General features: G+C 43.5%; 1 non-coding gene across 1 annotated transcript; it reads right to left on the bottom strand.

Annotated features, from left to right (window-relative positions):
* Positions 1-2,864: 2,864 nt before the first annotated feature.
* Positions 2,865-2,971, bottom strand: LOC126013008 (U6 spliceosomal RNA). Its single transcript, XR_007497346.1, has one exon. It is a non-coding gene; the product is annotated as a U6 spliceosomal RNA (small nuclear RNA).
* Between the last annotated feature and the right edge of the window lie 24,383 nt (positions 2,972-27,354).

The following is a 27,354-nucleotide window of genomic DNA, read 5'->3' as shown; positions in this document are numbered from 1 at the left end:
GAGTGCCGTAGATTAGGGTGAGTGAACATTTGACTGCGCTGTCCAGGCTAGAGATCCAGGGGAGACGGGCTCTAAGGCAGAGATTGGACTTGCTTTTGGGGTAGCGCCTCAACAGATTCTATCTATAGATTGTATTGGGAGTGGCGGCGGGTTAATGAGTTAGTTAAAGACTGAGTTAAAGGCTCAGAATCAGAATGTCCAGGATTGATCACTGGTTGGCAGCATACTAAGCAATCACTCTATCTACTATTTATTACCGCTGTGACCTCAGGGCTTTATTTATTTATTTATTTTGGCCACATCTGCGATGCGAGTCTAGGGGTCCTCAAACTTTTTAAACAGGGGGCCAGTTCACTGTCCCTCAGACCATTGGAGCGTCTGACTATAGTAAAAACAAAACTTATGAACGAATTCTTATGCACACTGCATGTGTCTTATTTTGCAATGAAGAAACAAAACAGATACAAATACAATATGTGGCCCCCGGGCCATAGTTTGAGGACCACTGCATGATCTTGCATTCATGCACTCAGGGATCACTTCTGGCCGTGCTGAGGGATTATATGGTATGCAGAAGATGAGATCTGATTAGTCATGTGCAAGGTTTTACTTGCTATACAATCTCTCCAAATCCTGTGTGGATTATTTGTAGAATGAATCTGTGGGGACACTGAAATGTCTTGGGGGGGGTAGGGGGTGGGACGCATAGCAATAGTATAGCTGCTATGGCTATTGTCCAGTATTGTCTGCTGGCTCTTGTCTAGTAGGCAGTCAAACCGAGATTCACCACCAGGAGTGAATTTTGAGTGAACAGCAAGGAGTAACCCCTGAACATTGCTGGTGTGCTCCCAAAATTGAAAAAAAAAAAAAACACTTCTGGGTGGAGCTCTGGAAAGAGGGTACTTGATAGATTCACCAGAAAGTATCAGAAAGTTCAGAACATCCACATAAGGGAAAAAGCTCTGAGTTTTGAAGACTGACTCCTATGAATTTTTTGGTCATACTTGACAGTGCTCAGGGCTTATTTCTGTCTCTGTGCTTAGGGATCCCCCCAGGCAGTGCTCAGGGGACCCTATGAGGTATGTTCCTTTTTCCATTGTATCTCTCTGAACCCCTCCTTTCTTTGCTTTTCCTTCCAATCTCTCTGTGTCCTGTGTACAGATGTCTCATATTACATCTGGTTGTGATTCAACATGTAATCTTAATATGTTAGTGTTGATTCATCACTGTTTCCATGACTATAAAGTCATGGTAACAAAGATACATGTAGACTATGATGTAGGAGCATATATGATTTATTCTATATGTTGATTAATTTTTCTTTATCTTAAAACTGCTCTGATAGTCTTCTGAAATGGCACTGTATTAACAAGAACAATCTCTGAGAAAGATCAGACTCTCAAAGAACACTTAAAAAGTGAATAAAGTTTTTGTTTTTGGGACACGTCCTGAAATGCTCAGGGATATTCTTGGCAGTCCTTGGGAGACCTTGTGTAGTACCAGTGTAAACAAGGGTTTGTTGCCTATAATGCAACTCCTGTCCTATCTTTCTAACCCCTGAAGAGCAGAGAAACTGAAAAAAATTACCATTTATGTTTATTTTTCACTTTATTTTTTGGTCACACCCAATGATGCGTAAGTGTTACTACTGGCAGGGTTTATAAGATCATATGGGATGCTGGGATTGAATCCAGGTTGTCAGTGTGTAAGATAAGTACTCTATCTGCTATACTCTCTGGATCCTATTTATTATTTATTTATTTGGATTTTGGGTCACACCCAGCAGCAGCTCAGGGGTTACTCCTGGCTCTATGCTCAGAAATCGCTCCTTGCAGGCTCAGGGGAACATCTGGAATGCCGGGATTCGAACCATCGACCTTTTGCATACAAGGAAAATGCCTTACCTTCATGATATCTCTCCGGCCCCTATTATTTATTTCGATATTTTTATTTTATTTTAAATTATTTTTGTTTTGGCCACACCCGGTGACACTTGGGTTACTCCTAGTTATGCGCTCAGAAATTGCTCCTGGCTTGGGCGACCAGATGGGATGCCAGGGGATAGAACTTCGGTCTGTTCTAGGCTAGTGCAGGCAAGGCAGACTTCTTAGTGCTTGTGCCACTGCTCTGGCTCCTATTTTTTTTGGTTTTTGGGTCACAACAGGCAGGGGTTACTCATGGCTCTATGCTCAGAAACCACCCCTGGCAGGCTTGGGGGACCATGTGGAATTCCGGGATTCGAACCACTGTCCTTCTCATGAAAGGCAAATACCTTACCTCCATGCTATCTCTCTGCCCCTACCCCCCATTTTGAGGTTTTTAATCACATCTGGTGACATACAGGGTTTACTCTTTGTTCTACAATTAGGAATCACTGGGGGACCATTTGGAATGCTGGGGATCAAACCTGGGTCATCAGCACACAAGGCAAGGTCCTTACACTATGTACTATCTCTTCAGCCCCTATTTAGTTTTTTGGGCCACACTGGCGATGTTAAGGGTTTAGTCCTAGATCTGTACTCAGGAGCTTCTCATGGCAGGACTAGTGGGACCTTATGTGATGTAAGAGATCGAATCAAGTTAGTAGCATGTGGGCCCGGAGAGATAGCACAGCGGTGTTTGCCTTGCAAGCAGCCGATCCAGGACCAAAGGTGTTTGGTTCGAATCCCGGTGTCCCATATGGTCCCCCGTGCCTGCCAGGAGCTATTTCTGAGCAGACAGCCAGGAGTAACCCCTGAGCACTGCCGGGTGTGGCCCAAAAACCAAAAAAAAAAAAAAAAGTTAGTAGCATGCAAGGCAAGATCCCTATTTTTCTCGGTCCTATTCATTTTAAATTATTGTTATTGTTTTATTGTTTTTTGGTCCATAGCTGGTAATGCTTCATGAATTTGCATGTCATCCTTGCGCAGGGGCCATGCTAATCTTCTCTGTATCGTTCCAATTTTAGTATATGTGCTGCCGAAGTGAGCACCACAGCTGGTAATGCTAAGGGGTTAATTTTGGCTCTGCATTCAGGAATCCTGACAGTGCTTAGGAGACACTATCAGATGCCAAAGATTGAATACAGATTGGTTATGTGCAAAGCAAGTGCCCTAGCCATTATACTATCATTCTGGTCCCTATATATTTTTTTGGAAAAGTGCAGACACTGTGGTTTTCTTCACTGCAAGCCAACACTGGTCACCAGAGTTACCAGAACCTCCATTGTGTCTGAGATCATCTGAGCTGGATTTTCAGATCCAGGACACTTGAAGGTTCCTGAGTTGGGGGCTGCCTGTTAAACACATCCAGGAGCAGGACCAGGAGCCCACATTAGAAATAGCAGTATCAGGAAACCACATCAAGAAGAGCAGGGCCGGGCCCGGAGAGATAGCACAGCGGCATTTGCCTTGCAAGCAGCCGATCCAGGACCAAAGGTGGTTGGTTCGGATCCCGGTGTCCCATATGGTCCCCCCGTGCCTGCCAGGAGCTATTTCTGAGCAGACAGCCAGGAGTAACCCCTGAGCACCGCCGGGTGTGACCCAAAAACCAAAAAAAAAAAAAAAAAAAAAAAAGAAGAGCAGGGCCAGGTCTGGGCTCTGAAGATGAGGTATCTGCAAAGGATAGAAGTTCAGCTGAGTTGGAGTATTCAGCAATGACACTCATTTGGGGAGAAGGTATTGACTATATTGTTTAATCTCTTGGGTGAAGTGGAAATCTCAGGAAGCATGGGTCTGGAAGCAAATGCCAACACAGGAAATAATCCATACAGATAGAAGGTAATGAAACAGGCTCAGGAAAATTCCACCACAAGCCTTCAACTAACTAGAGAGAGACACCCGTGGGCAGATTAATCAAGTGTGGAAACAAAACTAAAGGCAGCTTCTCCCTGATACCCAATGTCTTTATTGGGAAGAGAAAGACCACTCCCTAGGGTGGAGAACTGGCAGGGTAAGGAACAAATCCAGAGGTACTTCTAGTCCCTGAGAGACAAGCACCAGAAAAGAATCATCATCCTAAACAGAATTGAAATGTTACTCCCACAACCCTCTCTTCGTCATTTTATTGAAAATGCAGAAATATGAACTAGAACAAAGTAACTCGTGTCCCATAGTTTTAAGAAAAAGGGAGGAACCCCTATCTAAAAGATAAAAAAAGGTGGCAGTTTTTTACATAGGCACAGTAAAAGTTGGAGAAAATAAAAAAAAATAAACATCTGGCCTAAAAACAGGGTGTCCCTACCCATGAATAATCCTGTCACAAGACCAACTATAGGCTCCAGGCATACTAATCTGTCTAACCCTAAAGTTTTTCTTCATGGTCCCAAGAAAACTTATCATCATGATTATTGCAGTCAGACATCAGAAGGATGGTGGTTTGAATCCCGGCATCCCATATGGTCCGGTCCCCTGAGCCTGCCAGGAGCGATTTCTGAGTGTAGCCACGAGTAACCCCTGAGCGCTGCCGGGTGTGACGCCCCCTCAAAAAAATAAATAATTTACTCCCACTTCAGTTTCCATGTTATGGTGACTGTTGGTTTGGATGATAGAATGTAGTCAACGAAGGCTGGAGAGATAGCATGGAGGTAAGGCATTTGCCTCGCATGCAGAAGGACAGTGGTTCGAATCCTGACATCCCATGTGGTTCCCCGTGCCTGCCGGAGGCGATTTCTGAGCGTAGAGCCAGGAGTAAGCCCTGAGCGCTGTCAGGTGTGACCCAAAAACCAAAACAACAACAACAACAAAACAAAAAAGAATGTAGTCAACAAGGTATTCTTTCTTCAGTTTAAAATTCCTTCATACTATCCAAGCTGTAATGGTTGGTAAAATCATACAAATTACTGCAGCTTTGAAGAAAATGGAGGTTACCCTGCTAAGTGAACTAAGTCAGTGTAGAAAAACAGATTAATTATGGAGTGCTGGATGGAGGTGGATGATAGTGAGAAGGATGGAGGGTGAGGCCTTTCTCTTCCAGCTTGGACCATGATCCTGTAACTCTTTCCGGCCGGCGAGTCTGAGGGTGGCAGTGAGAAAGAGACTCACAGCAATCAAGTTTCAGAAGACATCAGCTTTATTCAGGGCCCTAGCCAACAGGTGTGGCTTCTATCATAACCTTTCAAGCAAGCTCCATTATTAGCCCTGCATTCAACATGTTTCTTCTCCCTCCATCCTGCCAGCTCTCCTCCTCCTTTTCTCTTGCTAAATCTCCCTCAATCAGTCCTCCAAATTCTCTTCCTGCCCCTCAGGTAATCCTCTTGATACCTCCCAAAGACCCTCCCAGAAATGAGCAGGTCTACCATTAGGTAAGGTTATGCAGAAGATGGGGGTGGGATGACAGAAGGACAAATATCAGCTGATCTTACTTATCTGCAGTATACTTAATACTAGGTAAAGGAAATGCAAGGTGTCACAGCAGTGATACTTAAGACCACCCTGGACTGTAGACTTCAGAAATGAGAAGAACAGGGAGGAAAAGGAGGAGAAAGAAGAGGCAGAGAGAAGTAACAGGGTCAAGGTTCTTAGACACATCTATGGTGTATAGATGTGGTGTCTGTATATATTTAAACCACAGAGACACCACTGTAGTTGTAAATAGGGGACCCAAGCTACAAAACCAAAATTTATTTTCTTTTTTTAAATTTTTGGTCCATGCCCGTGATGTTCAGGGTTACTCCTGGCTATGTGCTAGGAAGTCTCTCCTGGCTTGGGGAACCATATGAGATCATATGATCATATGGGGATCAAACTGTGGTCCGTCTTCGGTCAGCTGCTTGCAAAGCACCACTGTGCTACTGCTCCGTCCCCCAAAACCAAAATTTAAATATGCCTATTGATCCTATAGAAATCTTACGTAGGGTGAGTGCTTGCCTTGCATGTGTCTGACCCAGGATTAATCCACAGCCCCCTATACGGGCTCTGAAGCCTGCTAAGAGGGAGCCTTGAGCTCAGAACCATAGTAAGTCCTGATTAAAAATAGGCGTGGCCGCAAAATCCAAATAAAAATATACCTTCCAAGGAGGCAGACTGGGGGATGATAAGAAACCTTGGTATATTGGTGATGGGAAGTTAAGTTAACACTGGTAGTGAAATTGGTGTCAGAACATTATATGCTTAAAACTCTAGAACAGGGGTCTCAAACTCAATTTACCTGGGAGCTGCAGGAGGCAAAGTTAGGGTGAGGCAGGGCTGCATAAGGGATTTCGCTTACCGAATATTTGCAATAAAAAATTGCATTAGTAAGAAAAAAATCTCATTAAACATTTACATACCCTGAACGGAACTGCTTGGGGTATGCGAATGTTTAATGCGATTTTTTCTTACTAATGTGATTTTTATTGCGATTATTCGGTAAGCGATTACCGAATAATCGTGAATACTGCAATATTTGAAGGCCGGCCGCTGGCCACAAAATGTTGTACGGAGGGCCGCAAACGGTCTGTGGGCCTCAAGTTTGAGACCCCTGCTCTAGAATAAACAACTTCATAAATCTCAGTGTATTAAAATAATGATGTGGAAACATCTTTTTTTTTTGGTTTTTGGGTCACACCCAGCAGCGCTCAGTGGTTACTCCTGGCTCTATGCTCAGAAATCGCCCCTGGCAGGCTCAGGGGACCATATGGGATGTCCTTCTGCGTTTAAGGCAAACGCCTTACCTCCATGCTATCTCTCCCGGCCCTCCGTTAAGTTTTTTTTTTCCTTGGTGTGGAAACTTCTTAAAGTTAAGAGGATTATGAAAATGTGGTATGTGGTGTATATATATTTATACAAAGGAATACTATGCAACAGCAAGGATTGGTGATATTCTGTGATTTATTGTAACATTGATGGAAATGGAAGGTATCAAGTTAAGCGAAGTAAGCCAGAAGGACAAACAGGATGATCTCATGTATCTGTGGTATAGACCAGATGAGAAAATGCAGTTAATAAAAGGTGGGGAGCACTTGGATCACCTTGTCTCTGAACTACAGGGGGGAGGACAGAGAAGGTAAAGAAGCAGAAGGGAGAAGTTTTGTAAGAGCAGAGGTCAAGGGCCCAAGGACTTCAGTCCATCAGTCATGTGGACTGTGATACAGCTACATATCCCAACAACACTGACAACACGAGATCCAAACTACCAACCAAACTATAAAATGTGCCCGTCAAGGTGGCACTCTGGGAAGTTGCAAGAACTTGGGAACACTGGTGTAAGGAAGTTGTCACTGGTGGAGAGATTGTGCTAGAACATTATATGTCTAAAACTTAACTATCAATATTTTTGTGAATTATGGTTTTCTTGTTTGTTTGTTTCTGGGTTACACTCAGCATCGCTCAGGGATTACTCCTGGCTCTGAACTCAGAGGTTGCTTCGGGAAGACTCTGGAGACCATAAGGGATGCCAGGATTTGAACCGGGGTCCGTCCTTATTGGCCACATGCAAGGCAAAGGCCTTACTGCTGTGCTATCACTCCGGCCCCTGAATCATGGTTTTTAATAAAGTTAGAAAAAATTATTAAAGATTAATAAAAAAGTTATTAAAGAAGAGTGGGCTGGAGGTGGCACAGTATTATTCATGCCTTACATGTAGCTGACTCTCCAGCACCACAATATCCTGAGTATTACAGGGTGGAGCTCCAGAAATCCCAGACACCGGCCCGGAGAGATAGCACAGCGGTGTTTGCCTTGCAAGCAGCCGATCCAGGACCAAAGGTGATTGGTTCGAATCCTGGTGTCCCATATGGTCCCCTGTGCCTGCCAGGAGCTATTTCTGAACAGACAGCCAGGAGTAACCCCTGAGCAGTGCCGGGTGTGGCCCAAAAACCGAAAAAAAGAAATCCCAGACACTTCCCATCCTCATAGGTCACAATCAGAGCCAGATTTGAATGCCTCACTAAAACACTGGCTAGTGGACAAAGAATTACTACTGTGGCCCCCTTCTCTCACAAGTAATGCTTGGAGGACCCCACCCAAAATTTAAGAGTACAATTTAGCACATTAGTCCATATACCCAGTGCTTCTGCACCTGGGTATCTACTCCAGAAACATTTCAGTATTGATTTTTTTTTTTTTTTGGTGTTTGGGTCACACCTGGCAGCACTCAGGGATTACTCCTGGCTCTATGCTCAGAAATCGCCCCTGGCAGGCACAGAGGACCATATGGGATGCTGGGATTCGAACCACCATCCTTCTGCATGTAAGGCAAGTGCCTTACCTCCATGCTATCTCTCCGGTCCCTCAGTATTGATATTAAAAGAATAGAAGAACACCTATATTTATCACAACATAATTTACAATAGCCACGATCTCTAAAGAACCCATGTGCACAGTAACAGATGAGAAGATAAAGAAATTGTGGTGAATATTCACAGTGGAAGAGTAAAAGCTATGAGAAGAGATAAAATATTGCTACAACTTGGACTGGAAGGTTTCATACTAATTGAAATGATTCAGAAATAAAAAGGCCAAAAAATGCCCTCATTTGTAGGATATAAAATTCAAAGCAAACATGGGGGTGTGGAGCAATAATGAGTGGATAGGGAATTTGCCTTGTACATGGCTGATTTGATACCTGGCACCCCTTATGGTCCCCCAAACTGCCAGGAGTGTTCCCTGAGCACAGATTCCTGAGCTTTGATGGGTGTGGATCACCTCCAAAAACCATAAAGGGGCATGAGAAATACTGAACATACATTCAGTGCAGGTTGTACATAATAATCAATAGGCTGAACCAGTGGTTACTTTCAGTTGCCTTGCACTTGGCCAACAATTGGCACTGAGTTCTATCCCGAGCAGTCCATATGGTCTACTGAGCATCAGCATTGCCAAGTGTTGTTCCTGAGTGCTCAGCCAAGTGCCCCCCAAACCCCACATGAAAAAGGTTGAACCGTATCTATAGAATAGTATTCAGAACGAATAACAATGGAAATGTATTTGCATTTGAATTATGCACATAGTAAGAAATAAACAACCCATAACACGCAAGAAACTGTGAAGAAGCAAAAAAACACGAAACCCAAAGCCCACAACACTGGCCCTGGGCGTGTGGAACAGAGCACTCCCATCTCACTGTGCTGTGGTTGTGATGCTGTAGTCAAAACAGGCTCTGTCTGGGGCGATGTTGGAGTTGGAGCAAGGCCGGCTCCTGGAGGTGGAGCTCCTGGAAGTGAAGTAAGAGTAGAGAAGGTCATCGATGTGCCTGTCCCATAAGCTTTTCCCAACTCAGACCCCTCAGGGAATGCCCAGGGAAGCTCAGCCCAGGCCCACACCCCTCATGGGAGGCCATCCACAGCAGTTCAGAATGGGATTTTGTGGGATCTGATAGTTGCCAGCCATAGAGATTTGGTGTGTGTGTGTTTGTGTGTGTGTGTGTGTGTGTGTGTGTGTGTGTGTGTGAGAGAGAGAGAGAGAGAGAGAGAGAGAGAGAGAGAGAGACAGAGAGAGAAGAGAGAGAGAAGAGAGAGAAAAGAAGAGACAGATGCAGAATGTTTCCTGCAAGAAAAAGCCTTACTCAGCTGTCACTTTGCAGTCAACACAGAACCGTACTTAGCCACCTCTAAAGCCAGAACCAGGGGATCCCTAATCATGCAGAATCTTTTGAAGCATTTTGCACCACATCATGAGAAACGGTTTCTTTCTTTCTTTTTTTTTGGGCCACACCCCCATTTGATGCTCAGGGGTTACTCCTGGCTAAGCGCTCAGGAATTGGCCCTGGCTTGGGGGGACCATATGGGACGCCGGGGGATGGAACCACGGTCGCATCTTTCCTTGGCTGGATTGCAGAGCAGACACCTTACCTCTAGCGCCACCTCGTCGGCCCCCAGAAATGGTTTCGTCTGGCACTGCATAAAAAAAATGTCTCCTGGTGGTGTGTAGGGCACAATATGGCATCCTAAGAATTGAACCTTGGTCTGCTAAGTACCAGGCAACATCCTACCCACTGTAATATTGCATAAGCCCTGAACTGTAAGAAAATTTTCTGCTAGATGGCAAGCAGCATGGACCAGAGCAATAATACAGCACATAGGGCACATACCTTGCTTGCATACAACCCAGGATGATGTCTGATATCCCATATGGTACCCCAAGCACTGCCAGGACTAATTACTGAGGGCAGGGCCAGGATTAACCTCTGAGCATGGCCTGTGTGGCCACAAACAAAAAGATGACAAGCCACAAAATCCACACTAAAAATCTTTAACATGTCTTTCCTCCATAAAGTCAAGGAGAAAAATAAAGAAAATCATAGCATTCACCATCAAGTACCCCAAAATTAAGTATTTGGGATTCAGTTGCATCAGAAAGGTGAAAGGCTGGGCCCGGAGAGATAGCACAGTGGTGTTTGCCTTGCAAGCAGCCAATCCAGGACCTAAGGTGGTTGGTTCGAATCCCGGTGTCCCAAATGGTTCCCCGTGCCTGTCAGGAGCTATTTCTGAGCAGACAGCCAAGAGTAACCCCTGAGCACTGCCGGGTGTGGCCCCCCCAAAAAAAAAACAAAAAACAAAAGAAAGAAAGAAAGAAAGAAAGAAAGAAAGAAAGAAAGAAAGAAAGAAAGAAAGAAAGAAAGAAAGAAAGAAAGAAAGAAAGGTGAAAGGCTACTGTCCAGAAAACTCAAGAGTGCCACTAAAAGATATCCAAGAGACAGAGAATGGGAAAAATTCTAGTTCATGGCTTGAAAGGATTTCTTGGGTCCAAAGGATATATAGTATTTGTGAAAGAGATGGACAAATTTCACCTGTTCCTAGAAATATACCTGTGATATTCTATAAAGACATAGACCCAGTGAAGTTTGTATCAGATATCACAGTGATTCAAACAAAAAATAATAAAAAAAACATATAGAAAAGTAAAACACATGAACAATAACCAAGAACCTTTCCATGCCTCTGAGATGAGGGCCTCATACTCTCTCACTGTGGCAGGAGGGAATCAGAGACTGAATACATGTGGCAGGAAAAAGGCACTTAAAGCTCTCTCAGGAATTGTATCTTGACATTTGGGGAAAGGGAAACTTCGTCCTAGGGGCTGGCACTCAGCTCTGAGTGAAATCAGTCAACATAGCACAAGTTTATATGGAGCAACACTTTTCTTGCCTATTTTTCTTAATCCTGTGAGATCACTTGATAAAGTATATAAGGGCCCTCCACATACACCTGCAGAGAGGGTTGGGCTTTGGGATGAGAATCCTGCAAGATTGTGTTTCATAGAGCTTCCTAGGAATCCCCCAGGTTCTCACTACAGCCTCTACAGTATCAGGCGGCTCCATTAGGAAGGATGTGAGCATGAAGGAGGGAAAAAGCCATGGATGTCAGCAAGACAGATTAGATCTGTATGAACTCTGCCTAGTACCTTGTCTTCCAAGTATCACAGGGACAGTGGCTGTTGGATCCTGAGAGGAGGCAATTGGTCTACTCAGTCCTGGTCCCTTGCAGCTGCCAGGAAATCCATGAAGTTTGGGAGACAGGGGGTTTCTGCTCAATGTGGTTCCCTCTCTTGGCCAAACCGAATGAAGAGGCAACAGAGGGGCAAGAACAGGAAGACCTGCTATAGAAAAAGAGGCTGTAAGGACACTAAAGAGGCACCCATTTGTGACCCAACACTAGCCCCCCAAATAAAACAAGCTAGGTTAGGTCTTCAGCATCTCAAACTGTTCCCCCCAGCACCACCACCAAAGGTGATCACCGAGTACAGGGAAGGAGTGATCTCTGAGCATCACTAAATGTGGTCCCGAAACGGAACAAAAAGTCTCCCACTCAATGAAGTGCTAGTCCTCACCTATGCACAAATGGGGAACGCAGAGGCTATTATCATCTTAGGGGAGTTTGGTTTGCTGCCCTGTGGGAACTGAAGTCTCTTAAAGGAGGAGTCCCCTGCTCCTGGGCTCAGGCATGACAGTGCTCTGGGGAACACCAACAGCCTCGGATCATCAGTACTATAAAGTGACAGCCACAGGAGGAAAGGCAGCACCTGCCTGAGGATGGTGGAGAGATGAGCTCCTGGATCAGGTAATGATGCTCTCTGACCCTTAGAATGATCCATTTATCTAAGGGGGACAATGAGGCAGGAGGAAATCAGAGACAAAACAAACTGTAGGAGGAAGGTGGCAGGAAGAAACAGGTATAGATCATCATCTCTGGGGCCAGGGCCTGAGATTTGGGGAAGGGGAAACCAAACTATATAGCTTTGTGTACAGAGCCCAGCAACTAGATAATAAAACCTGTAAACTTATGCCACCTTGTATGGAATGGAGTGATGCTTTTTATATGGGGGTTTGCTTTTGTGAACTCACTTGCTAAAATATCTAAGGAAACCCCAACTGTAGAACTATTGGATAAAGATCCTTTGAGCCCAGGTTGTCACATTGAAGAAGGTTGTTTCCTGAGAATTCCTGGGGGGGTGTCTCAGTTTCTCAATAAAGTGTCCCAAAACTTGGGGCCAATAAGCTTGTACAGTGGGAAGGAGACTGGTCTTGCATGCAGACTCTGACCCAGGTTCAATCCCCACCATCCTAAATGTGATTCCTAAATGCAGAGCTAGGAGTTAACCCTGAACTCTTTGACCCCAGGTGTGGCCCAAAACAAAACAAAGAAGAGTGCCTCCCAACATTAGATGTTCTGTTAGGAGGTGTGAAGGAGGAGAGAAAAGGATGATGAACATAAGTAACATAGGTCAGACCTGCAGGGCACTCTCTAGTCCGTGATGCCACATGTTACAGGGACAGCATCTGCCAGGTCCCCAGAGGAGGTGAGTTCTTTGCTCTGTCCTGGTTGCTCACAGCAACCATCTGAACCCTGGGCTCCCTGACCAGCAGGTGTGGTCCCCAATTTCTTCCTTTTGTCCAAATATCTTGAAGAGGTAAAAGAGGGTGGAGAGTGAGAGCAGGAAGTGCAGTTATGGGGAAGGAGAGTGAGAGGGTCTGTAAGGATAAAAAGGGAGCATTAACTTTGTCCTGGCCCTGGGCTCCCCAAATATGCGACATTCTCTTTCCTTAAGGTGTGTGAACAGAGGGATGTGGTATATGGGAGTTCTGAGCCCACTGTTATGCTTTGTGCAAGAATCTCCAAGCCCATGTCAACATACTGAATAAAGCTAGCTTCGGAGAATGTCTGCACCTCAGTGAACAGTGCATCACACAAAACCATCTCACCAAGCTGCTGCTGTGATGTTGGATCCAGATCTGGTCCTGCCTGGAACTCGGGGGCCTCTGCTACCTCTGCCAGCGCCAACCTTAAGGCCCCTGATGTCACTGACTGTGGCTGTGTAGTCACTGCTTGGAGCGGCTGTGCAGTTGGAGGCTTGGGAGCTCTTCCAGCTTTTTCCCTGGCACCAAGCACCTCTGAAGATCTAGGAGCTGGAGATGAAGCCAGATCTGCTCCCTGAGGAGGAGCTGAGAGGAGAAAAGGTTTCCCATGCGCCTGCTTCTATGTGCTTTCCCAAGCCAATTTCCCCTGGGAACCCGAACCTGTGGCCCATCAGAGATGCACAGTTCCCTGGAGTTGGGTCTTGAGAGCTTGTGAAGGGGTCCATTACAACTCTGGCACCTGGGCACCTCTGGGTGTGAGTGACCCATCCCCCCTGTCCATAGGTGCAGAATCATATACAATATATGCCTTCATGTCCCAGATGCATCAAGTCTGGTTCCCTCCCTGTCATACCTGGAACAGGCAGGAATTCAGACACTGGTGGTGCTGACATCTGGGGAGAAGTCTCTCTCAGCATCCTCTCGACCTCCAGTTGGGAGGATTCCTTCATGGCTGGAACCAATACAACATGGTTTGGCCCTCCTTGGTGCAGGAAACCCCAGACCTTTCTGCAGACCACAGGGTTTGGGTCTCTCCATCCCTCACCTGGTCCCCTCCCCTCTGGAGCTCTTCAGAGAAATGGCCACAAAGGCTCAGCACTCATAGTAGTTAACCCTGTCACCCCTTAGATGTTGTCATTGTTGGTTTGTCCCCTTAGATTCTGTCCCACATCAGTTCATACATGTACACAGACTTGGTTCAGGGATGAATACGAAGCACTTAAGTTTACAGAAGAATTTTTCTGTGGGCTCACTATTGCTGGTGCTAAAGTGTTTGCTATCCCTGGCTACTCATGAATCTTCCCTTGTTGAACGTGCGTTTGCTGTACTATAGTTCCAGTCCCTTGAATTAAGAGAAATCTTGGACACAAAGCATTTCAGACAGAAGTCAGCCTTGCTCAGGGAGTTTGCATTTGATAATCCACCTTACTGCTTGGTGCAAGCTGTCCCCATAGGAACACAACACAACACTCACATACACACACACACACACACACACACAGAGCTGTGCAAACTAGGGAGGGGTCAGAATACAGAATACAACATTGCTGGCATTAGTGCTGTGGCCTGCTCTCTCTCTCTCTCTCTCTCTCTCTCTCTCTCTCTCACACACACACACACACACACACACCCCAAAATACAGCATTGCTGGCATTAGTGCTGAGGCCTACCCTGTTTCAGGGTTCCCGATACCCTGAATTACCTTTGGTCTTCTCTGTGAGAAATGCCAGCGAAGTGCAGGGAGAATCCACAGCAGCCAACTTCTGAATCTTTTCTGTTTTGGGAGCTTTTGGCTTTTGTAGCCACAGCCTGGGGTCCTGACGGACAAACAGCAAAACATCCTGTCTTCCCCGGTTCGAGCAGGCTACATTGTTTCTACCCGGTCACTGAACACAGAAAACACAAACTTGTTAGCTTCCCAGGGCTCATAAATAAACACAAGCCTCGGGACCTCTCCTGGAGATTCTCTAGGATCCACAAACACCCCCATCCTTAGACATGGCCACACCTGCACAGATAGTCGGGGTGATTCGCAGGTGAGAGGTGAGGTCTTTTTGGTGTTTTGACCATTATTTATTAAGCATGACCTAAAGCCCTACGGAATGAGAAACAATTGTTTAATTCAAAGTAAAAATAAGTCCTTTCTAAGTAAAACTGTGAAAATGAAAAGTCAGGTCATGTTTGAAAATACTGTGAAAGTTTTCATTGACAAGGAATTCCTCTACAGATACTATAAAGAACATATTTATAACTCAGGAACCCTGAGCACAGAGTATTTCATCCTGTACCCCTCAGGCGACAAGGTCTCAGGCGGAAGGTCTGAGTCTTGCCACATTTTGGGTGTGGCCCCCAAAACGCACGTATTTAAGATACATAATTTGTTTTTACTGTCTTCACTGTTTTTTTTTTTGTTTGTTTGTTTTTGGTTTTTGGGCCACACCCGGCGGTGCTCAGGGGTCACTCCTGGCTGTCTGCTCAGAAATAGCTCCTGGCAGGCACGGGGGACCATATGGGACATGGGGATTCGAGCCAACCACCTTTGGTCCTGGATTGGCTGCTTGCAAGGCAAACGCCGCTGTGCTATCTCTCTGGGCCCTTCACTGTTTTAATCATATAGATATTTGAGGTCTTGATCATTTCTAACCCATCATTGGGTTTTTTTCCCTTCCCTCCTTTCATATATATATTGGTTTTTGGGTCACACCGCAGCTCTCAGAAGTTACTCCTGGTTCTGTGTTCAGAAATGGCTCCTGGCAGGCTAGGGGACCATATGAGATACTGGGAATTGAACTGGGATCTGTCCCAGATTGGCTTTACTGCTGTGCTATCTCTCCGGCTCCTCCCTCCTTTCATATTAAACATGAAATTTATCATTAATTTTAATAAATGTATTATTATTTATTAAATATGAAGATACACTTAAACTTACTTTATATATTTTGAGGGGTCACACTGGCAATGCTCAGGGATTGCTCCTGGTTCTGCATTCAGTAATTACTCCTTATGGTGCTCATGGTATCATATGAAATGCATCCATACTTTTAGGAAGGATCACCAGCTGTAAGACAAACACCCTGTCCACTGTACTACTAATCTGGCCCTTGTAACTATTTTCATGTACATTTAGTAATGAATTTATAGTTCTATAAATACAAATATATGTTTATATATATTAACATTTAATCAATGTTTTATGTGTTGAATTTATTATACATGAGATTTAGTATACATGTAATTTATTATACACAACATGGATTTGCTATCGCTCTGGCTCAAAGTAGTATTTTTTATTAAACCACTCTGAGCGGGCCCGGAGAGATAGCACAGCGGCGTTTGCCTTGCAAGCAGCCAATCCAGGACCAAAGGTGGTTGGTTCAAATCCCGGTGTCCCATATGGTCCCCCGTGCCTGCCAGGAGCTATTTCTGAGCAGACAGCCAGGAGTAACCCCTGAGCACCGCCGGGTGTGACCCAAAAACTAAAAAAAAAACAAAAACAAAAACAAAAAACCCAACCACTCTGAGCAATAATACAGCAGGTAGGGCTGCATGAAGCCAACCCAAGTTTAAAATCCTCAGCATCCCATAAGGTCCCTGAGCATCATCAGAAGTTATTAAAAAAAAAAGTTATTCATGGGGCCAGAGAGATAGCACAGCAGTAGGGTGTTTGCCTTGCATGTGGCCCATCCAGGATGGTTCCCTATGCCTGTCAGGAGCAATTTCTGAGCACAGAGCCAGGAGTAATTCTCCTAAGTATACACCCAGGAGCATTGCCAGGTTTGAACTAAATACCAAATAAACTAATAAAACCACTGTTTCCTGAGGCTTTCACTCAACTTTATAGTGAAGTTGTGGTTTTGCATGTGGCTCCATCCTGGTTTTATCCTGGCACAACCAGAAATGACCTGCAAATATAGGACCAGGAGTAAACCCTGAGTACTTCCAGGTGTGCCTCCCCATCAAAACATCTTTGTTTTGGATTTCCCCTATGGCTAACAATTCTAAAACAATTAAATAGGTTTTTGCTTAGTCACATTATTTATTTGTAATGTGTGCTTAGAAAAACTCATCACTCTCCTTTTTTTTTTCTGTTGGGTGGCCTCACTTATTAGGCTCTAGATATCCCCTCCTGTTGAAGCAGATGGTCCAGCACTCATGGGCTCTTCCATTAAAGTACTTTCTTGGTTGGCCAGGAATATCTGGATGAGGTCCCTTAGCCCACTGGGCATCACATAAGCTACTTTATAAAGTTTACAGAGTTAGAGTTACTATGGCTATCATATTGCAATTTTTTAATTTTGTGTATACATGGGAATTAATTCACAGAATATAACAGTAACACTTTAAATTTTTTTGTTTTTGTTTTGGGCCACACCCAGTGACGCTCAGGGGCTACTCCTGATCATGCGCTCAGAAATTGCTCCTGACTGGGAAGACCATATGGGACGCGGGTTGATCTAACCGCGGTCTGTCCTAGGTCAGCATATGCAAAGCAAAAACACCCTACTGCTTGTGCCACAGCTCTGGCTCCAGTAACACTTTAATTTTTATGATTTATATGAGTATCACCATTACAAAATTATTCATGATTGAGTGTATGTCATAGAATGTACACCACCAGTGCACTTTTCTGCCCCTATGTCTCCCATTTACCTCCCACTCTCCCCACCCCTCCTGTCTTTGGGGCAGGCATTTTACTTCTCTCTCTCTCTTTTTCCTTTTTGGCATTGTGGTTTACACTATTGTTAATAAAGGGGTACCATGCATATCACTTTATCCTCTTTCAGCACCCAGTTTTTGTCCATTATGATCAATTCCGACTATCATTGTCTTAGTGGACCATTCTCTACCTTAACTGCAATCCTGGCTCTTTGTTGCAAGCTTCCTGCATGGACTGGCCCTCAGTTCTATGGTTTCTGGATATTATTAACATAATATCTTATTCTCATATCCCCAAATGAGTGAGATAATTCTATGTATATCCCTCTTCCTGTGACTCATTTTATTTAGAATAATAATCTCCATGTCATTCATGTATAAGCAAATTTCATTATTTCATTTTTTTCTAGAGCTGCATTGTGTAGATGTACCAAAGTTTCTTTAGTTACTCATCTGTTCTTGGGCACTTGGGATGTTTCCAGATTCTGGCTATTGTAAATAGTGCTGTGATGAATATAGAAATACAGAGGCCTTTTTTGCATGGTGTTGTTGGGTTCCTAGGGTATACTTCTAGGAGTGGAACTTCCGGATCACATGAAAGCTAAATTTCTAGTTTTTTTAATAAATAATTTTTATTGTGACCAAAGTGAATTACAAATCTTCCATAGTAATATTTTAGGTACAGAGTGACATTGAATCAGGGGCATTCCCACCACCAGTGTTGTCCTCCCTCCACCCCTGTTCCCGGTATACATCCCATATCCCCCTCTTTTGCCCTCCGGGCTGGCAGTACAAGTGGTCCCTTTGTGTCTAGCTTGTTGTAGATGGGGTATCGATTCTGTTATCGTTGGCTTTGGATTTGGTGTTTAAGTCTGATCTTTTTTAATTTTTTTTATTTCTACTCAATGTTCATGTGACTGTTTGGTTTTGGTATCGTCCATTTTCCCCCCTCAATTTATGAAGCAGAACAAGATAATTCAAGTTATATGATATGGCTCTGTATGAAGGGAAAAAAGGGGCAAAAACCAAACAATCAAAAAACCTGGAGGAGTCCATCTAGAGGTTATAAATATCAATTTAAGAAAAGAAACGAAAAAAGAAAGAAAAACATAACAAAAAGCCAAAAAAAAAACCCATCCCAAAACAACAGAAAAACAAAACAAAAAAGCCCAGACAAACAAAAAACAAAACTACAATGACCAAAAAATCAAACAAAAAAACCCGAAAAGCACCACAGCAATAAAAACAACAACCAAACAATAACCATGATCCCGAAATAAAAAAAAGTGCTTTTTTTTTTTTTTTTTTTTTTGGTATAGGCACAGTAAATATTGGGGAGATTAGAAAGGGAATTCCCTTGGCTAAATTTCTAGGTGTTTTTTTTTTTTTTTTTTTTTGGGCGGTGCTCAGGAGTTACTCCTGGCTGTCTGCTCAGAAATAGCTCTTGGCAGGCATGGGGGACCATGTGGGACACCGGGATTCGAACCAACCACCTTAGGTCCTGGATCGGCTGCTTGCAAGGCAAACACCGCTGTGCTATCTCTCCGGGCCCAAATTTCTAGTTTTTTAAGGAAGATCAATATTGCTTTCCAAAAAGGCTTGTACAGTCTGCATTCCCACATTTCTGTGCCAGCTGTTTGTTCTTGTTCTTTGTTTCGTGAGCCAGTCTTTGTAATACCATGTTGTTTTAATCACTTTCTAATATAGCTTCAAGTTAGGTAATGATAATCCTCCCAATTTCTTGTTTTTCAGTAGGGTTTTTGACTATTTTTTAGGGACTTTATCATCCCACACCAACTTTATAATTGATTGTTCTAAGTCCTTGAAGAATGTTGTCTGAATTTGAATAGGGATTGCATTGAATCTATATAATAGTTTAGTTAACATTACTTCTTCTGATCCACAAGTATGACAAGCTTTTTCATTTTCTTAGATCTCAGTTTAAGTGTTTTGAAATTTTTGTGGTATAGGTCTCACATCTGTTTTGTTATGCTGATTACTTGTTACTTGGTGGTTTTTGACACTATTTTAAATGGTATAGAGTAGACTCTTTGAGCTCTATCTCCTCTGAATCATTATTTATATAAAAGAATGCAACCTATTTTGTGTTTTGACTTTGTTGTAGGCCACTTTACTATATTGGAGCTTTTTTTAGTAGTGGATTCTTTAGGGTTGTCAGTGCAATCTGAAAATAGAGATAATTTAACATCTTATTTTCAAATTTGGATTCCTTTTCTATATTGGTTTACTGCTTTCTAGGAGTATGTTTTTGGATTCTTATGGTCCTCAATATATATCATGTCATCTGTAAAGAGACTTAATTTAATATTCTCTTTTTCAATTTGGATCCCTTTGATTTCCTTTACTTGTATGATTGCTGTTGCTTGTACTTCTAATATTATGTTGAATAAGAGTGGAGACAATGGACATCCTTGACTTGTACCTGACCTCAGTGGAAATGCTTTCTGTTTTCAACATTAAGAATAATATTGGCTATGGGATTATTATTAGAAAGCTGGTACGGGGCAGATATCTGGCTTCCGGTGCTTTGACCCTGGAGGCCAGCTCTTCCCAGGTATGGGGTTAGGGAACACACTATGCCGGTGGCATTCTCCCTAGCTTGGGGGGTGCTGGGAGGCTTGGCAGGTCTCCAGCCTTCCCCTATTTCCTCCCCTGCTCCAGGCCTTCTCTGGTTGCCGGCACACGTGGACTCTATCGTAGTCTTCAGGCTTCCCCCCTTCTCTCCCAACACTAAGGGGGGACATATGGGGTGGATGGCAGGCCGATGCAGCACCAGTGTATGTCGGGACATTCACTGATATTTTTTTTTTCTCATTGGTCTCCATTTCAAAAACCTCGCGGGGGCGTACCATATATATTTTAAATAAAAATGTGAGGATGGACTCTCAGTTTGGGAAGAGGCCAGTATTCTTTACCTACTTGTTTACTCTTAGTGGCCTCTTGGCCTCTTCCTTCTTTCATTGTGTAACTGTGGTTGCTACCATACTAAGTTTCTGATTAGTTCCCAGAAACGGTGACAATTGAGTCCACTGTCTTAAGTTAGATTGTTTATTTGCCCCACTTTTTATCTTTTCTCCTCTTTGTGAACTGTTCAATAAGGTATTTTGGTGAAAGAGTCCCTCTCTATCTTTCCTTTCCTTTGTTATTTGTTAAATAAGGTAGTTTGTAGAAGTGTCCCTCCATTTAATGTTTATATAAGAACCAAGTCAATTGGATTGTTGGACTTGTTCTAGCATTCCCATAGGCACCAATCTTGCCATGTGATACTGTTCTTCCTTTGCATAGGTACATTAAAATGGGAAATTACATACAAACACGTTCTTATCTTATAAAGATGGGAACACACAAATTTTCTTAAATGGTGACAATAGTGTCCACTGTCTTAAATTAGATTGTTTATTTTCCCCACTTTTTATCTTTTTTTTGTTTGTTTGTTTTTTCTCTTTGTGAACTGTTCAATAAGGAATTTTGGTGAAAGAGTCCCTCAGTTTAATGCTTATGTTTGAATCAGGTCATGGGGATTGTTGGACCTGTTCTTGCGGCCCCCTTATGCACTGATAACGCCAGGTGGCATTATTCCTTATTTGCATAGGCACATTAAAATGGAAAATACTATACATACAAATAATCTTTTTTTTTTTTTTTTTTTTTTGGTTTTTGGGCCACACCTGGCACTGCTCAGGGGTTACTCCTGGCTGTCTGCTCAGAAATAGCTCCTGGCAGGCACGGGGGACCATATGGGACACCGGGATTCGAACCAACCACCTTTGGTCCTGGATCGGCTGCTTGCAAGGCAAACGCCGCTGTGCTATCTCTCCAGGCCCCAGGAACACACAAATCTTGTGGTGCAATGGAACCTTACAAACCCTGAATATTAACATAATGACCTGCACAGGCCTCAGAGGTTTGGGCATTTTCCAGTCACCCCTGAACCAGGGAAGCCATCTATGAATCATCCAAAGTTGTCTATGACATCACCTGGAAGCAGTCCTCTACCAGGGAAGACCCTACTTCTGCTCTGACATCGATTTACTCAAAAGAGTCTTCCCTTAACACTGAGAAGATTTAAACAACAACAACAACAACAATAACCTGCGTACTGGACAGGGCTTTCTGCATTGCCCGCTAATTGTGAGTTGAAATTAGACGCGCTCTGCAACATCCTGACTTCAATGTAGGATATACAGATTCCAGGACCTTCACTACAGAAACATGAGACCAACAACAGAGACTGTGAAAAATATAACTGTACGAGCACTAGAGACAATGACCGGGATTGGACAAGCTAGTTTGTCTGGAGCCTAGAAATGGTCTTATGTCGGAAACTTCAGGGGTAGGGTCTCTGTACTTAGGCCAAAGTTTTTCCTTTCCAAGACCCCCATACTTTGGTGGGCCCATGCAAATGATAATTGCCACACTAACATTGTTTTTACAGTGCTCCTTTGACTCTAAACCTTTAAGAAACCACAAGTAAAAATATCTGGAACTGCAAAAAATAAAAAGGGTTTACATTAGTGTTAACATATATGCTTTTAGTTACACTAGCATTCTGGGGGATAAAGGAGGGAGATAAGGGATATATGCTTGGGAACAGGGATGAAGGGAGGACAACACTGGTGGTGGAAAGGCCCTCATTTATTGTCACTGTGTACCTTAAATATCATTGTGTAGGGGCCGGAGAGATAGCACAGCGGTGTTTGCCTTGCAAGCAGCCGATCCAGGACCAAAGGTGGTTGGTTCGAATCCCGGTGTCCCATATGGTCCCCCGTGCCTGCCAGGAGCTATTTCTGAGCAGACAGCCAGGAGTAACCCCTGAGCAGTGCCGGATGTGGCCCAAAAAAAAAAAAAAAAATATCATTGTGTAAGATTTGTAATTCACTTTGGCCACAATAAAAATAAAAAAAAAAGAAAGCTGGTACTATCGTGAAGAGGGTTCCTTATACACCTATTTTGCTAATAGTTTTAATCATGAATAGGTGTTGGATCTTGTCAAATATTTTCTTTGCATTGATTGATAAGAACATATGGTTTTTATCTTTCTTTTTATTGATGTGGTATAATGTGTATAATGTTGATTGGACTATACTATCCTTGCATTTGTATCCTTGCAAATTGAATCCTTGCATCCTTGTATATTGAACCATCCTCAGGATGAAACCCAATTGATCACAATGTATAAATTTTTGGACGTGTTGTTCAATTCGGTTTGCTAACATTTTGTTGAGAATGTTTTCATCAATGTTCATCACTGAGATTTTCTTTCTTGGTAGTATCTCTGTCAGCTTTGGGAACCTGTAATATTAGCTTCATAGATGTTATTTGGTTGCTTGAATGATTGTTCTCCAACCTTTGACTTTGAGTCTGTTTGTTCTGATTATTCGATGTGTTTCTTGTAGGCAGCAAAACGTTGGATTCAGGTTTTTGATCATTTTGCTATTGTGTCTCTTAACTGGTGCATTTAGTCCATTGACATTGAGAGAGACTGTTAAGGTATAATTAAAGTATGTTCTATTAAGCAAGCTTTATATATATATTTATATATATATATATATATTTGTTCCCTGCATAGTATACCCTACCCTTGCTAATATACAATATTATCTTTCTTAATCACAAAGCATGTGTCACTAGAATGTACTTTGGACAGCATATGCCGACCACAGGACCCTCCACAGAGTGGGTGGCCCAACCTTGTGACCACATGGCTCCTGTGATCTGACTTTGATGTGCTGACCACCTGACCCCTGTGACCCAACCTCATGGCACCCTGGAAAATCACCCATTTCTGGGCATATGGCTTGTGTAACTTAGCAACTGATGCTGTATCACTCCCCACTTCCCCTTTTTAAGACCTTAAGGGTTCCTCTTTTTCTTTCCTCCAGGCCTTCTGGTCTTTCCAGAGGCCCTTGCTAGCTAGAATTAATGAACTTGCTTGGCTGTTTGCATTCCTGTCGAATCTGGAGTCTTTATTTGAGGCAGTGGGCTTCTATGGGCCCTAACATATGGGGGTTCGTCTGGGATCCCAATAAACCCCTCAGTGAGGAACCCAAAGTTCTTAGGACCCAGATTTATCAGAAAAGGAACCTGGCCAGGTCTGAGTAGAATTTGGGGAGGGGGTTGAATCCCTCCATCCTGCAATGACTGACTAGGTCTGAGTCTCAGCTGCTCTGCAGAAGAAATTGGGGGGTTGAGTCCCTCTGTCTTGCAGGAGAGAGAGTGACCTGCAGAAGAATGGTATTGGACATCCTGCCATAAGAACTAAGGTGAAAGTTACAGGAAATGTTGGACTTTATTCGTTGGCCCCCAGATGCACCAACAATATCTTGTGGCATTGCTTCTCTTTTGCATAGGCACATTAAAATGGGAAAATAATACATATGCAAACAAGTTCTTATCTAATAGAGATGGGAACACAAATTTGGTAATGTAATTAGGCCTTTTACCCTGAACATTGGCATAATGATTTGGCTCAGGCCTCAGAAGAATGGGCATCGCCCACACACACCTGAACTATGGAAACAACCACAATTGTCTTTAACATTCCCAGGATCCAAGCCTCTACCAGAGAAGACCTACCACTTACACCAAAGAGTACTCCCAACACCCAGGCGACTCAGCAACAGTCTGCATGCAGGGCAGATCGCTCTGCATTTAATGATATGCTGAAACTAGAGGATGCTCCACATCAGCCTGACATCGACGAAAGAAATGCACAGAATCCAGAGTCTTTAAATATAAAAGTCTGATACCAACTATAGCTAAAGTGTGAAAAAATTTCACCGGGACCTTGAGAATGACTGGAGTTGGATAGATTGGTATGCCTGGAACCCAGAGTCTGTCTTATGCCAATAAACTTCTGGGGTGAGGCCTTTTTGTAATCAGGTCAAGGATTTTTTTCCCCATTTTCTCCATTTTTCTGGACCTATGCAAACATTGGCGATTGTCACTATTACAACTTTACTATATTTTTTTTACTCTTATCCTTTAAGGAAAAAAACATAACTTACTGAACTTAAAAACAAATTACTGTAGTAGAATGCCTGTCTCGAATACAGGCAGGGGATGGGAAGGGGGGAGGGGGTAATGTTGCACTGGTGAAGGGGGGTGTTCTGGTTATGACTGTAACCCAAATATGATCATGTTACTTAAATAAAAAATATATTTAATAAAAAAAAAAGAACTAAGGTAAGTTCTGATAAGTCCCTACTGGGCTTGAAACAAAGAAGGTTTGATTCCAGATTTTTCCTTTTCTTTTCAATCTGGAGCGTCCCTTACTTGAGACTGAGGGAGACATTCCTCATGGTCCTCAAGGGACCTGGACTCCTTTTGGGATTAGTCCCAGTCCAGTGGAGAGTCAGTGTTTCCAGGGTGTTGATTTTTTTAAAAGTTCTTTTAGATCTACCAAAGGGATTTGTGTTGTGGCATTTCTTTCCCCTGTCTTTATGTCTGTCATTCTGTGGTTTCTCTGTCTTGTCTGGTCAGACATGGAGATAAATTCTTGGGAGAATGCCACTCATCTTAGTGTTAGTGGAATTTGTTTGAGTTCAGCAGGAATTGTGTGTTGTGTTGGCCTTATGTGTGCATCTTTGTATTTGCAAATCTGATTGCTCTGTTAGAGAATGCAGAGAGCAGCAGGAGTGGGGGTCATAAACTGACATATCCCAATGGCCATCAGGATCTAAATTTGTCCTGGAGAAGGCCTGGACTTTGTGATCGATCACCTCAGCTGAAGGGCAGGGCAGAATTACTTTACTAGGGTTTAGGCTCGTCTTTGTCTAAAGTTTCTTATCATGGACTTAGGGGGAGAATCTTGGTCCTTAATTTCCCCCGTTTATCTTTGCCACAGGGAGGAATCATCCTCCCTTGTACGGGTCTAGGGCTACTAATTTAAACAAACAGTTATGGCAGACCATCAGCTTAGTGAAAGGTGATCAGGCATTTCCAGATCGAGGGTATGCATATCATTTTGCTATCTGTCCACTGCATTTAGCTGGGCTTAGTTTTTTCACCTCAAAACTGCAGAACTTACTAGTTAAGCTTTTTAAGCAAGCAAAATACAGAAGCCAAAGCAATATCATCTCTAAGGGAAGAAACACTATATTTATATAAAATGATATTTAGGGGCCAGAGAGATAGCATGGAGGTAAGGCATTTGCCTTTTATGAAGGAGGTCATTGGTTCAAATCCTGGCATCCCATTGGTCCCCCGTGCCTGCCAGGAGCAATTTCTGAGCGTGAAGCCAGGAGCACTGCCAGGTGTGACCCAAAAACCAAATATATATATATAGTTGTTTTACTTTTTACTTACATTTATAGTTGTTTTACTTCAGGTGCATTTTACATCTCAGTAATGGAAAATCTCGTGGAGTACAATTAGAAACCAAAGTTTAGGAGGGGGTTCCCAGGGTGACATTCTGACTCATAAATTCTCCATTCACCACAACCCTGTCACAACCAACCCTTGAACTCAGAGCCCAGAAGGGAGTGTCCTTACTTCCCTCTGACAGATCCACAGCTCACCTTAGCCTACAATTGTCTTACCCACATTTAGAATTCTACACCTTGGCCTTAGTCAACACAGAAAGAGCAGGAAGAAAGAACCAGTGACTGGGCAGAGGTGGGCAGAGGTGGACAGATGCTCAACTCTGGCTGGAGCAGAAAGCTGCTGGTTCCAAGATCCAGGGACAGACGGTAGCCCAGACCAATCTACCCAATTGCTTTCTCCAGGCCAGTTGAGCCATCCATGCTTCATGAAAGTTTAAAACTCCAATGGCCCTTTACATGCCCAATCCCCCCACTTGCTTCTAACTTTGCTCCACTAGATCCTCTCCCTCCATTTCTCCTTTGATCCCCTTAGAGCCAGTGACCTGTAATGAGTTACAGAAAGTAGATACTCTGTGGTTGACCCTGGCAGCTTCATAGGCAGATGTGAGGGACTGAGAAAGATGAGCACCAGGGGCGCCTGGTGGGATTAGGAGGTGGAGGGAGGTGGAGACTGTCCTTAAGGGTCATCATGGCTCTGCAAAGCTGCCTGTGGTCAGGTCTGGCCCCTCCTCATGCCTCATCAGCCTCCTACAGACACCCTAATTCTGAGTGAGAGGAAGAGATACCCTAAAGCCGCTAAACAGGTGAGTCCTACCTGGCATTGCAGCTGGGCAGTGTCCTGGGGCCAGGCCCATCACCATGCCCATTGTCAGCAGAGGGTTAGGATAAGCTGATCTGCACCTGTAGCAGCCTCTAGGGTTCTAGAGATGGGGGCCAAGGGGGTGGAGTTAGAGAACATTAGTATGGGCTTAGAAGTTAAAGTTCATGGCTACTTCTTTCAAGCTCATATTGTCTCTTGAATATATATTTCTGATTTTTTCTTTGACCTGAGATTCCCATGTTCTCTCTTGAACATTCTTTTCTATCTTTCTGTCCCCTCGCATTTTACTAAGAAAGTTTCTTTTAATAGAAACTATCTTTTTCACAGGAAGGGAGAAATAAAGGAAAGAAAAAGGAGGAAAGGCAAAAAGAAAGAACAGAGGGAGAGAGGGAGGAAAGGCAGGAAGAAAAGAAGGAAAGATGGAAGAAAGGAAGTGAAGAAGGAAGGAAAAAAAGGATTTCACTGGAAGCAAACCTAGAAAGTTTATTTATTTATTTATTTTTGGTTTTTGGGCCACACCCGGCGGTGCTCAGGGTTTACTCCTGGCTGTCTGCTCAGAAATAGCTCCTGACAGGCACGAGGGACCATATGAGACACCGGGATTCAAACCAACCACCTTTGGTCCTGGATTGGCTGCTTGCAAGGCAAACGCCGCTGTGCTATATCTCCGGGCCCTAGAAAGTTTATTTTTAAAAAGCAGAGTAGGATATGAAGTATCAGAGGTACAGCACTTTCCTTGTATTCAGTTGACCTGGGTTCCATCCCAGGCACCAATTATGT

Source organism: Suncus etruscus, chromosome 6, assembly GCF_024139225.1.
Source record: "Suncus etruscus isolate mSunEtr1 chromosome 6, mSunEtr1.pri.cur, whole genome shotgun sequence".
NCBI classification, from domain to species: domain Eukaryota; kingdom Metazoa; phylum Chordata; class Mammalia; order Eulipotyphla; family Soricidae; genus Suncus; species Suncus etruscus.
The sequence above is the reverse complement of the archived record's forward strand: the minus strand, read 5'-3'. Positions and strand labels throughout refer to the sequence as shown.